Below are 16,262 nucleotides of genomic sequence, written 5' to 3'. Positions count from 1 at the left end.
GCCTGGGCAACAAGAGTGAGACTCCGTCTTAAAAAAAAAAAAAAAAAAAAAGAGATAACATGAATGTTTGCTACATCAATTGGCTCTTCCTTTATGAAAAAGCTCTCTGTAGCACGCAATGCTGTTTGACAGCATTTTACCCAAAGTAGAACTTTCAAAATTAGACTCATTCCTCTCAACCCCTGCTGCAGCTTTATCAACTAAATCCTTTGCTGTGATTTCAGCAATGTTCACAGCATCTTCACCAAGAATAGGTTCCATCTCAACAAACCACTTTCTTTGCTCATTCATTTATTCATAAGAAGAAACTCCTCATTCATTTAAGTTGTATCATGAGATTGTAGCAATTCAGTCACATCTTTGGGCTCCACTTTTAATTCTAGTTTTCTTGCTATTTCTACCACATGTGCAGTTATTACCACCACTGAAGTCTTGAACCCTTCAAAGTCATTCATGAGGGCTGGAATAAACTTTTTCAAAACTTCTGTTAATGTTGATATTTTGGTCTCCTCCCTTGAATTACGAATGTTCTTAATGACATTTATAGCATTAATTAATCTATCTATGGCAGCTATATAGCCTTACAAAATATGTTTCTTAAATAATAAGACTTGAAAGTAGAAATTACTCCTTGACCCATGGATTATAGAATGGATATCATGTTAGCAGACATGAAAGCAACATTGCTCTCCTTGCACATCTCCATCAGAGCTCTTGGGTGACCAGGTGCTTTGTCAATGAGCAGTAATATTTTGAAAGAAATCTTTTCTTGTAGGCAGTAGGTCTCAACAGTGGGCTAAAAATATTCAGTCAACCATGCTGTAAACAGCTGTGCTGTCAGCCAGGCTTTGTTCTTCCATTTACAGAGCACAGACAGAGCAGGTTCAGCCTGATTCTAAAGGGCCCTGGGATTTTCAGGATGGTAAATGAGCATTGGCTTCAACTTACAGTCACCAGCTGCATACTCCTAACAAGAAAGGCAGCCTGTCCTTTGAAGCTTTAAAACTAGGCATTGAGTTCTCCTTCTAGCTATGAATGTCATCCTAGATGGCATCTTCTTCCAATATAAGGCTATTTAAGCTACACTGAAAATTTGCTGTTTAGTGTAGCCACCTTCATCAATGATATTGGCTAGATTTTCTAGATAACTTTCTGTAGCTTCTAAATCAGCACTTGCTGTTTCACCTTGTACTTTTATGAAGACAGCTTCTTTCCTTAAACCTCACAGGTTAACCTCTGGTAACTTCCAACTTTTCTTCTGCAGTTTCCTTACCTATCTCAGCCTCCACAGAATTGAAGAGAGTTAGTGCTTTACTCTGGATTAGGCTTTGACTTGAGGGAATATTGTGGCTAGTTTTATCTATCTAAACTATTAGAAGTTTCTCCGTAGCAGCAATAAGGCTGTTTCACTTTCTTATTGTGAGTGTTCACTGGAGTAGCACTTTTAATTTCCTTTAAAACCTTTTCATTTGCATTCACAATTTGATTAACTATTAGACACAAGAGGTGTAGTTTATGGTCTGTCTTGGCTTTTAACATGCCTTCTTCACTAAGCTTAATCATTTCTAGCTTTTGATTTAGTGTGGGAGATGTGCAACTCTTCCTTTTTACTTGAACACTTAGAGGCCACTTTAGGGCTATTAAGTGGACTAATTTCAAGTTTGTCATGTCTTAGAGAACAGTGAGGTCCCGGGAAAGGGAAAAGGACAGAGAACAAACAGGTTGTTGGTGGAGCTGTCAGAACACACACAACATTTATTGATTAAGTTTGTTTTATTACATGGGCATGGCTTGTGGTGCTCCAAAACAATTATAATAGTAACATTTAAAAGATTACAGGTCACCATAACAGATATAATAATAATAAAAAAGTTTGAAATATTATGAGAATTACCAAAATATGACACAGAGACACGAGTGAGTACATGCTGTTGGAAAAATAACGCTGACAGACTTGCTTCACACAGCGTTGACACAAACCTTCAATTTGTAAAGATGTGGTATTTGAGAAGCACAATAAAATGCAACAAAACGAGGTCTGCTTGTACTTAATATCAGAATCTTGTGTATCCTGCCTGAGATATTGCATGCATAAACAGATTGTAAGAATATACATGTATATGTAAGAGTCTGTATATTTATACATATGGTAATTTATATAAATTTGTTTACATCTAGCTTTTTCACTTAATAAATATCTGGCAGATCACTTTATATAAATTTTTATAGCGCTGCTTCATTATTTATAATGACTGTATACTTTTCCATCCTATGTTTGTACTATATTTAACCATCAAATATCGAACATTTAAACTGTTTCTAATATTTTCTATCACAACACTGCTGCAATGAATATATTTATAATACATGGGTTTATCTGTAGAATATATAATCTAGAAGTGAAATAATTAAGTTAAAGTTTGATAGATATGATCAGATTACCTTTTACAGAGGTGATATCAAGTTACACTCTCTACAGAAGTGTTTAAGAGTATCACTTCTTGGCCTTTTGGCTAAGATCAAGTGTAGTATCTGTTCTTATCAGAAGTGTTTAAGAGTATCTCTTTCTCTACAGTTTTTCCAAAGTTGAATTTCATCAAACTTTTTGATGCTTATGAACCTGATATGTAAATTTTTAAAACTCAGCATAAGTTCTAATTACACTGTTCTTGTTATAAAAAAGGTTGACTTTTTTTTCGTATGAAGAAAATCCATTTCTTTTTCTGTTTTGGGGAAATACGTCTTCATATACTTTGTCCATTTTCCTATTAAAGCATTCCACTTCTTACTGATTTGTATAGTTCTTTACCTATATTGGTGAATTTACCCAGTTGTGATATAAATTTAAAATATTTCTTCATAGTTTATTGCTTGTCTTTTTTAATGTTCTTGTCATGCAGAAAACTTTTTATATCTAAGTTATTACATTGATCCCATATTTTCCTTTGATAAGTTTTAGGTTTTGTGTTACAGTTAGAAAGATGTCTGCTTTGTGAAATTATTTTTAAACTCTCATTTTTGTGGTGTTTAATAATTATACATATATATATTTATATTTGATCTGCTTGGCAAATAATCTCTTTTCTCCACTTCTTCTAAACACTGCTTTTATTATATGCTAAATTTTTGAATAAATTTGTGTCAATTTATGTACTCTACATTCATTTCCTTTGACCTGTCTGTGGATTCATGCCTCAGTACCATACATTTTTATTTACTATAGCATGATAATATCTTTTAATATCTGGCAGAGCTTATCTCTTCTCCTGCAGTAGCAGGAGTTGGGTGTCCATGGCATATACAATCTTAAAGGATTTTTAATACAGATTTTCAAATCTATTAGGATAGAGTTTAAAGTGTTATTCTTTATTTTCTTCCTCATCTATAGCTAGAGATCTATTCTTACTCCTAAGTTTGAATAGTCATTTGCTTTTCCTGAAGTTTTGCATAGTTTATGGGTTTAATGAAAAAAGCAGCCTCTGGATGAACATATCAGTTTTACATTTTTTTTTACTAATCATTAATTTTTGTTTATATCATTATTTTTCCTCCTCTTTTCCTTCATTTTTTGTCTGTAATATATGTCATTTACTTAATTTATATTTATTTTTTTATTTGGTAATAAATACACTTAATGCAATAAATCAGTTTTTGATTACTGCAGAGGTATTGATATGTAGCCTCCTCATTTTCATTTTTGTAACCATTTAATAATTACTCTTTCAATTTTTCTTTTACCCTAGAATTATTTAGGATACTGTTTTTCATATTTTCAAGTGATTGGATTTTTAAAATACAAATTTCATTTGACTTAGAAAATGAGTCCATGTAGTTTCTATTTTGGAGAGATTTTTTAACTAAAATTTTCTTTGTCATCCAATATAGGCCATAAATTGGCACTAGAGCAAAGTGTAAGGTTTATAGGGCCCAGATTGTAATGTCAATGTGTTAAGTCTGTCTTACTAACTTTATTATTTAAGGCTTTTATATTATTATTGTATACCTTCCTCATTTTTGAAGCTTTAAAGAAGTGTATTGACCTCTCTCATTGCTATGCCTTTCATTTCTTTCTATTTAAAAACATATTTTGATGCAATCTTATTTGTTAACAATGCAATTTATTAAATATTCATGCCTTTATAAATTAGACTTCACAACAAAAAATGACAATTTCCTCTTTGTTTTACCCATGAAGTCTACTTTTGCTGATATTGATATTGCAACGCCTGTTTTTCTTCATGTTTTTCAGATATATCTTTGTACAACCTTAACTTTAGCATCACAGCATCTCTTTTAAAAATTTTCATGATTCCCTAGCTCTTGGAAGTTTATGTTGTTGTTGTTGCTAGTGTAACAAACCCTCAGTCTTCTTATTTCTTAATGGAGATGATAATAGTAGTACCTGTCTCAAAGGGTTGCTGGAAGGACTAAATAAGATCATGTACGGCAAGTGCTGAGCATAGTCTTATTATTATTATTAATCCCAAAGTGATAAAAATCATGCATTTCCTCTCTCTCTCTCTCACGTTTTGCCCTTGTCACCCAGGCTAGAGTGCAATAATGCCATCTCAGCTCACTGCAACTTCCACCTCCTGGGTTCAAGCGATTCTCCTGCCTCAGCCTCCTGAGTAGCTGGGATTACAGGTGGCCACCACCATGCCCAGCTAATTTTTGTATTTTTAGTAGAGATGGGGGTTTCATCATGTTGGCCAGGCTGGTCTCGAACTCCCGACCTCAGGTGACCCACCCGCCTTGGCCTCTCAAAGTGCTGGGATTACAGGTATGAGCCACTGCTCCCAGCCCATTGTTTTGTTTGTTTGTTTTTGTAAACTAAGTTTTCTTCTGTTATACTTTAAACCATAGGTTGCCTTGTTAACTAATAAACCTTGAATTTAAACAAACAGAAAATATACAGCCATTTGTTAAATTTAGTTATGGCCATTCTTATACTGAACAGGGAATAGGGCAAGATTTCCCTCTCAGACTTTAGGATTCTAAGCCCACGTGACCTGTAGTGACAAGGGGCAGCAAGGCATCAGGTATCATGGTTAAAGCGAGCTCCTCCGCAGCCAGCCCACTGCCTCCAGGGCCCAGCTCCACCCCCGCCTGCTCCCTAGCTGGCTAAGAGAGCTCAGATGAGTTCCTTTACTTCCCCACCTACACACTCTCATCTGTGAAATGGGGATATTAACAGCACCTTTCTCATAGCTGTGTTGTGAAGATGAAATTAATGAATACATGCAAAGTGCTTAAATACCTGGCCAGTCGTGAATGCTACATACACAGGTGAGCTGTTAGCTGCTATTACTCATGCTCTGCTCTCCTCCCCTTCTCCGTCAGCACTGTCCAAGCTCCTCTTCACTTGTATACCAATTAGTTTTCATTAATTTGATTAAGTACAAGAAATATTTTCAGAGTACCTACTGTGTTTCAGACACTGTGCTGCTACTTGTAGGAAGCGCAATATCTATCACAGGAGACAGACATATAAATATAATAATGATAAGGCAGTGTAAATAGTAATTTAATAAAAACTCCAAACAATGAAATAATAGTAATAAGTCAGTGTAGAGTGTAACAGTGGGAACATAAGTCGGGGGCAGAGGAGGCATAGAGAAGGGGCAGTTGCTTCTCTCTGGGGCAGGGGGAGGGAAGGCTCTGAAGAAGAAGGGAGCCCAGGAATGGATCTTGAGCTGGGTCTGAGCTGGAGTCTTAGGTGAGGAACCAGCAGGCAGGAAGGCATGGTGACCTGAAATAACATGGCATTCCCACACCCATCTCTGCATGCCACCTCTCGTCCTCCAGTTGGGAACATCTCCCCATGTTGTTCACCTCCCTGAAGAAATGTCCCTTCTTCTGAAGTCCTGCTCAAGTCCTACTTTCTCCGAGAGTCCTGTCCCCAGCATCTGACTCGCTCTGACTCACCTGGCTTCCCTTGTGCTGTGACCATGCCTGTGTCTTGCTTCTCCCTGCTCCCAGGTGGCTGTACAGTGCTGGGTGCACGGTAAGTGCATGTTGATGGATAAAGTGATTACCAACACCATTAAATGACTAATGCTTTATCCCAACACCATGGCTGTGAGAGCCCATTTCCCACTGAAATTCCCACTGGTCTTTGAAGAGAGGAGATCAGGGTGATTTGTCTTTTCCTAGCTCATGCTACATGTCCCTTTTACATGATTCTCTCAGGAGCCCCAGGGAACATAAGGGACCTGGCTTGAGATTACAAAATGGCTGAGAAACAAAGAGGAGAGAGGTGCAGAAACCTGGCGAATACAGCCCTTGTCGCTGAAATGTCAGACCCACTGAAGTCAAGCCCATTAATCTTGTTTTATTGCAAGATTCAAAATCGCCATGCTATGGCAGCCACAAAATTGATAGATGGGTTTCTCTGTGTTCACCCAGTACCTTGGCTGCCTGGGAAACCAGACCCCAGATGAACAAGGAGAGGAAATTAAAACCGCCCTTGGAGGTTTTTCAGTAACTGCTGCTAGAGAAAGACCGGGCATTCACGGTCTCTGGCCGCCAAGCTGCTTACACTTGGGTTTTACTGCGTTTTTTATAAGCAAATCAAAGAAATAGAAATGCTGAAACATCGCGGTAAATCTTAAGCAGCTTCCCACTCCAGTGAGGGGCAGGAGTGGCCACAACCTGGCTGTCCTGTTGCTTAAGGCCATGGGGCTGTGATCTTGTTTGGCTTTTTGTTAATGACATAGGTGAAAAATAGAAATGCCTGGTTGTTTTAATTTGGGGTTCTTTGATCACTGAGGAGCTGAAACCTTTTTCCATATGTCAGTTTTCTAGTTGGATTCCATCTTTTGTAAATAGCCATTTTCCTTCTGCCACTAATGTAATTAATGATTCAGTTCAGCAGTTCCGCATGTACTGTGGGTCTAGCACATTCAGAGGTGAGGAAGGCATGGATGTGAGTTATGTATGTCCCACTTCCTAACACAGTACAGGGGGAAGGAGAGAGAGTAGGAGGGAGAAAGGGAAACAGAATGTCACTTTGCTGCAATGTGGCTGATAAGGATACTTCCAGAATGTTTTCCCTGTTTTTTTTTTTTTTTTTTTTTTTTTGCTTTTTAAACAAAAATTTTGGAGAACATAGAGATGTTTCTGTTCTTTTCAAGCCCGTAATCCCAGCACTTTGGGAGGCCGAGATGGGCGGATCACGAGTTCAGGAGATCGAGACCATCCTGGCTAACACGGTGAAACCCCGTCTCTACTAAAATACAAAAAAATTAGCCGGGCGAGGTGGCGGGCGCCTGTACTCCCAGCTACTCGGGAGGCTGAGGCAGGAGAATGGCGTGAACCCGGGAGGCGGGGCTTGCAGTGAGCTGATATCTGGCCACTGCACTCCAGCCTGGGCAACAGAGCTAGACTCCGTCTCAAAAAAAAAAAAAAAAAATTATCAATTACCTATCTTTTGTGATTACTTCTATCACTTTTTAAATATTCATTTTTGTTTCATTTTAACTTTCTGTGGTCAATTTTTTTTAAATCCCAAATCCAGCTGAAATTTATTTACATGTTAGATTTGTATGAGTTATAGGTCTTCCTTCTTTTTCTAAATTACTTTGATTTTGCAAACATTATATTGACTAATTCTTCCCTTTTCTGAGTGTTTTTTTTTTGATAGCTCTTTTGTTTGTTATACATAAAATTCCCACATATATACACACAGGGATTATAATATTTATTTTCCTTTGTGCCGATACGTTGCCGTCTTTATTATTGTTGATTTTCAATACATTTAAATATCTGGCAGAACTAGCACATCCCAGAATTTTTTTGTAGTCTATCTTATTTATTCTTTCTTTTGACTATTAGGGATTTTTTTTCCAGTTCCAAGAAAATATCCAGAGAAATTATTTTTGACCTTGTATTCAATCTATATATTTATTTAGGTAAACCAATATGTTTATAATATAATGTTAGGAGTAACACTCAAAATCCTAAGGAAATTGATCTCGGACAAAGGATTCTTAGCAAAGCAATTTTACTTCTGTGCAGAGGGGTGCCTCCTTGGCCAGTCGCCATGAGAGCACACCTGAACAAAGGGGCAGGAGGGCCTTTATTCCTGACACAAGTCCTGCTCCTGTGTACATTCCCCATTGGTCGGGGTCGGGTCGTACAATCTAAACTAATCTCGGTTGGCTAAACATTGGATTTTTTTTAGGTAAGGTGGGCACATAAAAGAAAATGGAGAGGAAGGGGAAGGGGTGTCTGTAATGAGGTAGAAAGTTAGTCCTCTTCTCAGATAAGGAAAGGATGTCAGCTGGTACTGATAATGCCTGGTACTGTGGCGTGCCTGGGCATCTAACAAAGGCAAAAAGGGAAAAAGGAGAAAAAGGGAGGGGGTACTATGAATTAAAGAATAAAATATAGATCAGATTATTTGAAGAGAAACCTCATCATATCCCACAGTAACATGAATAGCACCATCCAGGAATGAATTATATTTTACTTTTATTCAAATTTCTTGTAATTTGTCCCAAAGTTTGATGCTTTGTTTATAAAGCCACTCACATGAAGATATATGTTTAGTATAATAATTTGTACACTTTGCTATAATTTAGATTAGATTTCTTTGTATTTTAGTAATGTGCAAGGAAATTATTATTTTATTTATGTGTACATCTTGTATCTGGTTAATTTTCTACACTTAAAAAATTAATTCTGGAGGTTTTCAGTTAAAACCTGCTTTTGGCACCGCTCAGCCCAGGGCTGGGACCCCACCAGGGCTGGGACCCCACCAGGGCTGGGACTGCCCGGCCAGGCCCCCGCCCGCGCCTCCCCGCGCCACCCCGCCCCTCCCAGCGCCACCCAGCGCCCCTCACCGTGCGCTCTCCACGCACCCGCCGGCGCGGCCAGACCGGGTAGCCAGAAAAATCATTTTTCTTCGCTGGGAAGGTGAACATTTGTAGCATTGATTTCCCGGATCTGGTAACATGGCAAAAGATGCCGGTCTTATTGAAGCCAACGGAGAACTCAAGGTCTTCACAGACCAAAACCTTAGTCCCGGAAAAGTCGTGGTGTCCCTCGTGGCCGTTCACCCCTCCACCGTCAACCCGCTCGGGAAGCAGCTCTTGGCAAAAACCTTTGGACAGTCCAATGTCAACATTGCCCAACAAGTGGTAATTGGTACGCCTCAGAGACCAGCAGCGTCAAACGCCCTGGTGGTAGGAAGCCCACACATCCCCAGCACTCACTTTGCCTCTCAGAGCCAGCCTTCTGACTCCTCACCTTGGGCTGCCGGGAAGCGCAACAGAAAAGGAGAGAAGAATGGCCAAGGGCCTGCGGCACTTCTCCATGGTCTGCGAGAAGGTTCAGAGGAACGGAACCACTTCCTACAACGAAGTGGGGGACCAGCTGGTCTCGGAGTTCAGTGCTGCCGACAACCACATCTTACCAAACGAGTCAGGTTATGACCAGAACAGCCTAAGACGGCGCGTCTACGATGCCGTAAACGTGCTGATGGCCATGAACATCATCTCCAACGAGAAAAAGGAGATCAAGTGGATTGGTCTGCCCACCAACTCAGCTCAGGAATGTCAGAACTTAGAGGTGGAAAGACAGAGGAGACTTGAAAGAATAAAACGGAAACAGTCTCAACTTCAAAACTTATTCTACAGCAAATTGCCTTCAAGAACCTGGTGCAGAGAAACCGGCACTCAGAGCAGCAGGCCAGCCAGCCGCTGCCACCCAACTTGGTCATCCACCTGCCCTTCATCATCATCAACACCAGCAGGAAGACCATCATCGACTGCAGCATCTACAATGACAATTTCGAGTGTCTGTTTAATTTTGACAACACATTTGAAATTCACGATGACACAGAAGCGCTGAAGCAGATGGGCATGGCCTGCGGGCTGGAGTCTGGGAGCTGCTCTGCTGAAGACCTTAAAATGGCCAGAAGTCTGGTCCGAAAGGCTCTGGAGCCGTACGTGACAGAAATGGCTCAGGGAACGTTGGAGGCGTGTTCATCACGGCGGCAGGTTCCACGTCTAACGGCACGAGGTTCTCTGCCAGTGACCTGACCAACGGTGCAGCTAGGACGCTGGCCACAAGCCCCGATGCGTCTCAGTACAGCGGCTCCAGGGTGGAGACCCTGGTGTCTTAAGTCGGGGAGGACGACGAGGAGGATAATGTCTTCAACGAGAATGAGGAGGACGACTGACGTTCTCCCCACTTCAATTTCAGCTTCAGGAAAACGTTTACGGGAAAGACTTTTTTTTTTTATTGTGGGTTTTCTGTTTCCTTTTGGCCCACTCCCAAGGAGATATTGGTAAGCTATTGAATTTAGATATGCACCTCTGATAAGCAAGGATTGTTTCCCGTAGGATTAGGACGTGCTGTGGATGTGTGTTTTGATACCAGTGTACAGATGCAGAGTGTTTATTTACTGTTTAGGATTTTGTGTTTTCATTTTCTATTTTTCTTCAAGTGCAGAGTTCATTTTTGCCGCTGAACATTTTTTGTTGAGTTTCTGAAGCAATTGTATTTCATCCACATTCATGAAAATGAAACGCCCTCCTGTTGTGGATGGTGATCACCTGATGCCGTTTATTTGCGTGAGTTTGGGCGGCGCCCCCGCTGGCAGATGGTGAGACTCTGTGGAGTTTGTTCAGTGGTACCATGTCCAAGCAAACAGCAGAATTCGACTTTCTAAACAGCCCCAAGCAAAACAGCAGAATTCAGCTTTCTAAACAATAAACACCATCAACTTTATTGACTTTATTGTCCCTTAAATTATATTGACTGTTGTGATTCCATCAAGTTTATACACTCTTTTCTCTCCCTATTTTGCAGCAACAAAGTGCTTTTGTTTCTTTGTTTTTGTTTGGTTAAAGCTTATTGCCACGCTGGTGCGGCTATGGAGGCTATCTGGAAGGCTTGGAATGGTTTATTGCTTATGGTAAAATTTGCCTGATTTCTTGCAGGCAGCGTTTGGAAACATTTTATTATATAGTTGTTTATATACTTGTAATTCTATCATTTAAAGACATGTACTGAAACAAATGTATTTATTTCATAAGTATCTTCCTGTAATCTACTATAAAATTGAAATTAAATATAGAGAATGTTTTAGCAATTTTTTAGCTCAAAATTTGTCAATCATTTTTAATGGTTCTTTTTTTTTATAAAAAGAAAAAGGAATTTAAGGACAGGCAGTAGTCTCTTTTAAAATTTATTCATAAAACTCATTAACTGCACAGTTGCTATTAGCTGCCTGTTCTAAAATGATAGTCTTTTTATTGAAACACAAACTTTTCTGTAATATTTTATGGAATATAAAGAGACTTTAATTGTTTGACTAGTTTAACTTGGCACTGGTTAGTTTTTATTAATAAAACGTGCATGGGCATTTAAAAAACAAACAAAAAACAAACAAAAAAACCCCCTGCTTTTGTAGATATTCAGTCATACCATCAGCATATAATGGCACTTTGTCTCTTTCTAATTAATCTATATCACTGTTAACTGTCTTTTCTTTCTCATGTTGTTTCAAGACTCTATAATAAAAATGGTGGTAGACAACAGTCTTTGTTCCTGAGGTAAATGGAAAGTTTTTGGTACAGTGTCACCTTTGAGCATAATCTTGAGGATATTGAGCTAAAAATATTATTTTTATTGTAACAATGCCAGTAACACAAACACTGATATTGGTGTCTACTGTGTAGTATTGTGTGCCAGGCACTGTTCTAGGCTCTTTCTATATATGTAACTTCATACAATCCTCACATTAAACCATTATTTCCATGCTACAGGGGGGTCATGGGGCACAAGGAGGTTGGTAACTGACCAAGTCACTAACAGAAAGAGGACATGAATCCAGGCATCTGGCTCCAAAGACCAGATTTAGCTGCTTCTAAAGAACATGAGTTTATCCATGTTACAAAGCGTATTTTATTAGAATTGATCAAACTAACTGGAGCAAATAAGATTTTCACATCTATTAAAATGACCATGAGACTTTTCTTCCTTAGTCTAATAGTGACTTCTAATAGATTGCTCCCTACTGAGGCTTCATTCTCTCATTCACAGGATAAGCTTCATTGGGTCCATAGAACGTTCTTTTATTTGTTATTGATTTTCTTTAGTTTGTAATTGAAGATTTTTTTTTTTTTTTGTATACATAAGAGTGACTGGTTTAGTTTCTAGTCTTTCTGGTTATGTGATTTCTTTTAAAAGAGTTTCTTCTTTATTATAATTTGTTTATTTTGAGAAATCTACAAAGTGGAGAAAACTGCAAAAAAGTAGTACAACCTCTAGAATTGGAAAGTTGTCAACATCTTGGTATATTTGCTTCAAGGCTTGTTTCGTTTTTCCTGAAACATATGAAAATTTCAAGATAAAAAAATAAGTTCCCCTTAATTCTACTTCTAGATATATACCCAGAAGAATTAAAAGCAGGGGCTCAAACAAATACTTGCACAACATGCTTATGGCAGCATTACTCACAGGAACCAAAAGGTGGAAGCAACTCAGGTGTCCACTGATGGATGAATGGATACATGAAATGTGGCATAGCGATACCATGGAATATTATTTAGCCTTAAAAAGGAAGCAATTTTTTTTTTTTTTTTTTATAAAGACAAGAGTCTCACTCTGTCGTCCAGGCTGGAGTGCAGTGGTGCGATCTCTGCTCACTGCAAGCTCCGCCTCCAGGGTTCACGCCATTCTCCTGCCTCAGCCTCCCGAGTAGCTGGGACTACAGGCACCTGCCACCACACCCAGCTAATTTTTTGTATTTTTAGTAGAGATGGGGTTTCACCATGTTAGCCAAGATGGTCTCCATCTCCTGACCTCGTGATCCGCCCGCCTCGGCCTCCCAAAGTGCTGGTATTAAAATTCTGACACATGCTACAACATGGATGAACAATGAAAACATTATGCTATGTGAAGTAAGCCAATCAGGAAAAAATAAATATTTATAATTTCACTCATATAAGCTACCCAGACTGGTCAAATTCACAGAGACGTAAAGAATGAAGGTTGCCAGGGAGTGAGGGAGAGTGAAATGGGAAGTTAGCACTTAATATGCACAGAGTTTCAGTTTTGCTAGATGAAAGCATTCTGGAGATGGATGGTGGTTGCACAACAACATACAGGTACTAAATGCCACTGAACTGTGTGTGTAGAAGTGGTTAAGATGGCAGCATTTATGTGTATTTTATCACAATTAAGTAAAAAAGAAGTCCCCCTTATTTTACATTCCCAGTGTCATTCTTGTCTCAGGTGTCCAGAGGGAATCATTGTCATGAATTGATTATAATATCTTCCAGTCTATCTTTCATGGTTTTGCAAACATACATATGAATCTATGAAAGGTTTACAGCATTCTTTTGTGTTTCCTAAAATTTCCATTGAACGTAATATGCTGCATGGAACATTCAACAATTGGACTTTTATCACTACATTTTATTTATGTATTTCTTTATTGTTATTTAAATGCAGTTCAATTCTTTTTGCTGTTTCAAACAATCCCATAGTGAGTGTGTCTGTTTACAGAATATGTGCCTGAGATTATCCAAAGTGTAGACCTGGAACTGAATGACTGGGTCACAGCATGAATGTTTTCAGTGATCCTAGATAATGTCCATTTGCTCTGAAAGTTATTATTCAAATTTAAATACCAGCCAGCAGAGGATGAGAGTACCCGTTTCCCCCTAGCTTCAGCAAGATCAGTATTGACATTTAAAATTTAGTTTTTGCCAACCTGCTAGGTGTGAAACGTTATCTCCTTGTTTAATTCACCTTTCCTTGAGTACTGGTGAGCTTGAAAACCTTTTCACATGTTTATGAACCACTGGTTTTCTCATCTCAGAATCACCTGGTCTTTGTCTTTGCTTTTTTTTGACATGAAGTCTCACTCTGTCGCCCTGGCTGGAGTGCAGTGGCACGATCTTGGCTCACTGCAACCTCTGCCTCTCTGGTTCAAGAGATTCTCCTGCCTTAGCCTCCCGAGTAACTGGGATTACAGGCGTGCACGACCACACCCAGCTAATTTTTGCATTTTTAGTAAAGATGGGGTTTTGCCTTGTTGGCCTGACTGGTCTCAAACTCCTGACCTCAGATGATCTGCCCACCTCGGCCTCCCAAAGTGTTTTTTTTTCTTTATTGATTTGAAATTTATTAGATATTTTGGAAATTAATTATTTGTCCCTGCAGATATCACAAATATATTTTCTAGTCTTTTCATTTAACTTTGTTTTTTATCATACCAAAGATTTTAATTTTGATGTAGTCAGATTTAAAAATATTTTTCATTATGATCTATGCTTATCTTTAAGAAATTATCCCCTACCCTTGGCCCATAAAAATATTATCAGATATATTCTTCGAATTGATTTCAAATTTTTTTTCTAAGGTAGATTTTAATCAATATGAAATTTGGAGACCTTATGATCTCTTCTGCAAGTGTGGAAATTTGAAATTAATAGGATGAATTAAATTTTTCTTTATTGCTTAAGAAGTAGTGGTATTGGATAGAGATTATGAGTGTTCTAAATATTTAGATAGGTTTATCAACAAATACATAAGGATCACTGAGAAATTACAATGACATATCCTCCTTTCTAATGATCTGTTCTGTGATTCAGATATTGTTAAAAGGTTGACCAGGAGCTTGTCTGTTTTGTTTTCCTCTCAAAGTTCTAGTTTTTAGTAACACTACTATTACCACTACTCTTACAGCAACAGCCATGACCACTTCTGCCTCTCAAGATTTAGTGAGCCCTTATCCATTATTCACCAGACACTGTGCTGTGAGCTTTACCAGGCATTTACTTTCATTTAATTTTTACAACAATCTTATATATAAAGTTGTTATATTTTACAGATGGGAAACATGAGAAAGTAGGGCACAGAGAAATGAACTAAATGTTCCAAAGTTGCAGAGCTGTGTGTATTGAAATCGAGCTGCAAACCCAGCTTCACCTGACCTAAGATAAAGGGCTTGTAGTCCCTACATTCCACTGCCTTCTTCTTTTTTTCCCCTTCTCATTCCATTATTTCTCATTTCCATTTTTTGCCAGTATTATTTCATTTCTTCTATTTTCTCCTGATGGGATTTGTTTTCCGTTCATTCTCACTTCTTGCTTTCATTGCCTCACTCTCTTGCTGTCGTGTTTTACACACAGTAGTGTGTAGGATGTTATTTTTAGTTTCTATATATTTGAGTTTTTTCTCTTTTTAACATATAATATGAATGTTTAACTCATTGCATTTTGATCTGAAAATATTAGCCATAAAAATTCTGCCATAAGGTATTCATCAATGTTTTCTTCACGATTTAGCATATGATCACTTTTTTTTGCTTATAGACCGAGTACATATACTTTAAAAGAAAAAGTAATCCATATTTTTGCATTACAAGATTTGAAATAAGTCTATTAGATGTACTGTTTTTATTGTGTCATCCATTTTTTTCTAGTTCCTCATTTACTTTCTAAATACTTGGGTCTGTAATAGGCTGATAACAGTAAATTATATTCTTACACCCAAGCATGTTTTTGTTTGATTTCTTATGTATTTTTACAGTTTTTGCCTTATACACTTGCAAGTCTTACGTAAAGTTTTTAATTTTAAGCACCATGGTGTCCAGAATTAATCCTGCTGTTCTTTGATTTAAATTCAGCAGGCATATTTGGGCCCAATAATTCATTTTTAAACTTTTATTACCTTTCTGCCACTGAAGCAGAAGCAGATCTTATGGACAACTTAACACTGACTTTTAAAAATTCTAATCTTTACATAGCTTGAGACAGGCCACTTATATCCATTTTCATTACCACCATGCTGCCACTTCATTTTATGTCTTCTTGTCCTCTGTCGTCTTTTTTGATTTTTGATGTATAGTTCAATAAATGACTATGTTATACTTTGTTTTCTGTCTAAAGATTTTTTTTTTTTTTCGAGACTGAGTTTTGTTCTGTTGCCCCGGCTGGAGTGCAGAGCGCTATCTTGGCTCACTTCAACCTCTACCTCCCGGGTTCAAGTGATTCTCCTGCCTCAAACTCCTGAGTAGCTGGGACTACAGGCATGCGCCACCACGCCCAGCTAATTTTTGTATTTTTATTAGAGACAGGGTTTCACCATGTTGGCAAGGATGGTCTTGATCTCCTGACCTTGTAATCTGCCTGCCTCGGCCTCCCAAAGTGCTGGGATTACAGGTGTAAGCCACTGCGCCCGGCCTAAAGATGTGTTTTTAAGAGGTCACTCTAATTTTAAAATAAAAATATTTATGATCAATT

At 38.3% G+C, this 16,262-nt stretch overlaps 1 long non-coding RNA gene and 2 pseudogenes across 2 annotated transcripts in view; all 3 read left to right on the top strand.

Moving 5' to 3' along the window:
• The window catches only part of LOC114675414 (uncharacterized), a 197,894-nt gene that overhangs the window by 100,446 nt on the left and 81,186 nt on the right, over positions 1 to 16,262 (top strand). The window lies entirely within an intron of this gene.
• On the top strand, positions 2,494 to 2,625 carry LOC114679952 (U2 spliceosomal RNA; annotated as a pseudogene).
• On the top strand, positions 8,748 to 11,145 carry LOC712157 (transcription factor Dp-1 pseudogene; annotated as a pseudogene). Its single transcript, XR_003731375.2, has one exon. The product of XR_003731375.2 is annotated as a transcription factor Dp-1 pseudogene (transcript).

Source organism: Macaca mulatta, chromosome 7, assembly GCF_049350105.2.
Source record: "Macaca mulatta isolate MMU2019108-1 chromosome 7, T2T-MMU8v2.0, whole genome shotgun sequence".
NCBI lineage: Eukaryota > Metazoa > Chordata > Mammalia > Primates > Cercopithecidae > Macaca > Macaca mulatta.
The sequence above is the reverse complement of the archived record's forward strand: the minus strand, read 5'-3'. Positions and strand labels throughout refer to the sequence as shown.